This window comes from Pteropus alecto, unplaced genomic scaffold, assembly GCF_000325575.1.
Source record: "Pteropus alecto unplaced genomic scaffold, ASM32557v1 scaffold155, whole genome shotgun sequence".
Lineage (NCBI taxonomy): Eukaryota > Metazoa > Chordata > Mammalia > Chiroptera > Pteropodidae > Pteropus > Pteropus alecto.
In genome coordinates, this window is record NW_006438113.1 from 774,819 (window position 1) to 778,719 (window position 3,901).

Sequence of the window (3,901 nt, forward strand, 5' to 3'; positions counted from 1 at the left end):
AACTGCATGAGATACCCCACCGAGAACTGTCTAGCTGAACCCAGTGGACTCTAGAATCAGAGATAGATAATAATAATAAAATGATTGCCATTGTTTTAAGTCACAAAGTTTTGAGATAATGTGTGACACAGCAGTAGAAAATTAATAAGCAGCCTTCTGCATAACAGTGGTGGAGTACCAATATTGATTCTCTTTTGGGTGTCCAAAATGTCCTGGGAAACTACTCTTCTCTAATTCTCTCAAAAAATTTCTAAATCTCCGATTTTTAGCTCCACTATGATCTTGTCCTAGATTTCGCTCCTGGATACTTTGAATGTTGAATCCTCTTGGAATTAAATGTACCCGAATTTTTGTTTAGAATAAGTTCATATTCTAGAACTTGCTTTTTTTTCCACTGAGTAATGTATTGTTGACAACTTTCCAGGTCAGTAAATATAGGTCTCCTGCTTTTTTAAAAAAATAGCTTCATAGTATTAGGCTCCCATTTTTAAAAGTTTTCCCCAAGCTGTATATGCCACCAAATAACATCCACCTACAACCAGAGAATTTGTTAATTCGTTTATACATTAATTCTCTCATTTGCTCATTCAAAGCACCATGAAGGAAGTGTTAACTACGTGCCTAGTGATAGTTTTTGAGAATATTAAGAACTTTTTAGAGCTCTAAACCTAATTTTATAGAGACAATTTTTTGCTTAAGTAAACCAAAATTACTTAAAAGAACCCTGAATAGAAGAACTCAGTTCATGTGAGGTGTGAGGTATAAGCAATAGACTCTCAGGGAAATGGATAGAATCTGAAACTGGTCATCTTCTCCTAGATAGGGTTGAACATAATTGTGGTAGGCAGCCTTTAAGATGGCTCCCAGAGGTCCTCCCCTCCTGCTATTTAGGCTATTGTGTAACCTGAACCTAGTGACTTGCTTCTAACAAATAAAATATGACAAAAGTGTTGGGGTATTTCATAATCACTTCCATGATTAGGTTACAAGAGACTGTGACTTCCATCTTGTTCAATTGTCTTCTATGTTTGCACACTTTAATGAAGCAAGCTGACATATTGGAGAGGTCCAAATGACAAAGAACTGAGGGTGATTTCTGACCAACAGCTCTTAAGAAACCAAATCCTGTCAACAACCTTGTAAGTGAGCTTGAACATGGATCCTTCCCCAGTCATGCCTTCAGACAAGACCGCAGCCTTAATTGATACCTTGATTGCTAACTTGTGAGAGACCCTGACACAGAGGATGCAGATAAATTGTGCCCAGACCTCTAACCCACAGACACTGTGAGATACTAAGTATGTGTTGTTTTAAGTCCATAAATTATAATTTGTTACGCACCAATAGATAACTAACTCAGTAATTATTTAGAGATGGGAACTTGCAAGTCATAGCATGTGGTGATAAAATAAGTGATTCAACTATTGCTTAGGGTTTTCCATAATGAAGTACTCACTGAGGCAAGGCTCTGGGGGAGTCAGTGGCCGTTACCAAAAAACAAACAATTAGAAAATGAGGAATTCAATGACTATGAGTGATGTCATTGCTGAACAATTTAAGGAAAGAGATTGACAAAAACAAGGTCATAAATTCTTGTATCTCTTCTACTTTCTTTTACTTTTATTCTTCCCTTACCTTCCTAAAAAAAAAAAATTAAATCTTAAAAGCATTATGTAGGGCAGAGCAAGGATGGCATTTGTGCCTGGAGAGAAAGGAACTGTGGAGGCACAGAGTGGGGTATTGCTACTGAATTGGGTAAGGAGAGCATTTGTGTGGGAGGGCTGCCTGACACAGGGAGTCAGAACCTGAACTGGCTGAGAAGGGCATTTACACAGGAAGGTGGCCTTGCATAAGTGTCAGAGCCCAAGAAGGGTGAGAAGGACAGCACTGCAGAAGAGTAGCTCAGCGAGGGTGTCACAGCTTGAGCAGAGTAATGAAAGTGTGTTAGTTATCTCTTGTGGTATTAGAAATTACCTCCAAACTTAGTAGGTTAGAACAATAATCTTTTACTATCTCAGCTTCTGTGGGTCAGGAATTCAAATAAGGCATAGAAGGAGTGGCTTGTGTCTGTTCTGTAACATTTGGGGCTTTGGCTAGTAGACTTGTTGGCTGAGGGCTGAAATCATTTGAAGTGTTGGCTGAGGCTGGGGGATCAACTTCTAAGGTGGCTCACTTCATGCCTAGAAAGTCATTGCTCACAAGTTGGTTTCTTTTCATGTGGGCCTATCCATACATGGTCCCCTCCACAGGACTGTTGAGTGTCCTCACAACTGGCTTCCCTGAGAGCCATTGATCCTTGAGACTGAGCCAGGAAGAAGCTACGCTTTTTATGACCTAGCCTAGAAATTCATATGGCATCATTTCCATCATATTTTATTCATTAGAAGTGAGTTGCTAAATCCAGCGCACAGTCAAGGAGAGGGGTCCCACCTTTTGAAGGGAGGAGTATCGAAAAATTTGCAGATATATTTCCAAACCACTACAGAGAGATGGAGAGGCAGCTTGGTGTGGGATCTCAAACCCTGAGCAGAGTGAGGAGGGCACACACACAGAGGGGGAGCCTAGCAAGGTTTGTCAGAATCCCTGCAGGATAAAGAAGGCATGGGAGAGACAGACTGGTATGGGGAGTTGGAACTCAGGTTTGTTTGAGGAAGACATCTTGGGGTGGGGTGCAGAGGGGAAGATAGTGTTGGCAGATGGTTTGCATACAGGGGACTGATCACATAAGTAAATATATGAAGGATAATTGGGACCAGTTTTCTCACTGTCAGAGGAATGCAGCTACCAAAGTAACACCTTTGAACACATTTGTGTCTTTCCACATTCTCAGATTTATTGACTGGAAGCTTCTCAGATAAACTAATCAGGTATCCATGCAGGTTAAAACACAACATACAGAGAGAGAAAGTACAGTCTTCCACCACAGAGTGAATGGATGAAAATCCTCAGTGTCTCCAAAGCGATCTATGTTGACCTGCAGTGTAGATGGTTTCGTGTAGGTCCCAAGCCAGCAGCTGTAACAGGCAGAGGTCAGAGTCTTCATCTCTCAGCGTACCTGTTCCTGATGCTCTTGGGTCAGGCTTGAGCATCGGCTGTCTGAAGTGTTCAGCTTATATGGTCTTTACAGGGTGAAATCCTTATGCCTACCGACTCCGACAGTCAGGGGCTTATCAGTGGCAGCCGTGGCTGACACTTTTGTGGTTTTGGGTGTTCCAGTCACGCCCTAAGGACATTCCCATTATGTGCCAGTTGATATTATTATCATGGCTCCCATGGAATCCATTTTTTAAAGTCCAAAAATTTCTCAATTCTTTATGCTCTATACAGTTACAAATATGGAAAGGGAGAAAAATAACACAAATTCCGTGATGTTAGATTGGGAACTGGAAGTATGAGTGTGGACGCCATGGTTTTCAAGATAGGTAGTTAGACAGGTAGGTAGACAGAAGTGTGTGTGTGTGTGTGTGTGTGTGTGTGTGTGTGTGTGTTTCCTATTGCTATCCATAGGGCGTGGAAGAGCAGAATCCTAGACTAACAGGTAGGGAGGAGACAAAGAGGAACAAAGTAAAAGCCCTGTCCCAGGAGCATGTCAGTCACCTGGACTGAGAGAAACCCAATGAAGGCAAAGGCTAGGAGGCAGTGGACTCGATGTCAGAAGGTTCAACCCAGTGGCTGTAGCAGGTGATGAACCGCCCCCAGCTGTGGTGGAGGGTGGAGGCAGAGAACTTCAAGGGGGAGCCTTCCAGTAGGCAGCTCACTGCCAACAAAAACACTGAAGCTGGTCTATGGCCATTCTACCCTGAACAAGCCCGATCCCGTCTGATCTCGGAAGCTAAGCAGGGTTGAGCCTGGTTAGTACTTGGATGGGAGACCACCTATGAAGACCCAGGTGCTGTATGTA

At 42.5% G+C, this 3,901-nt stretch overlaps 1 pseudogene; it reads left to right on the forward strand.

The window, feature by feature from the left end:
- The first annotated feature begins 3,781 nt into the window (after positions 1 to 3,781).
- On the forward strand, positions 3,782 to 3,901 carry LOC112482692 (annotated as a pseudogene).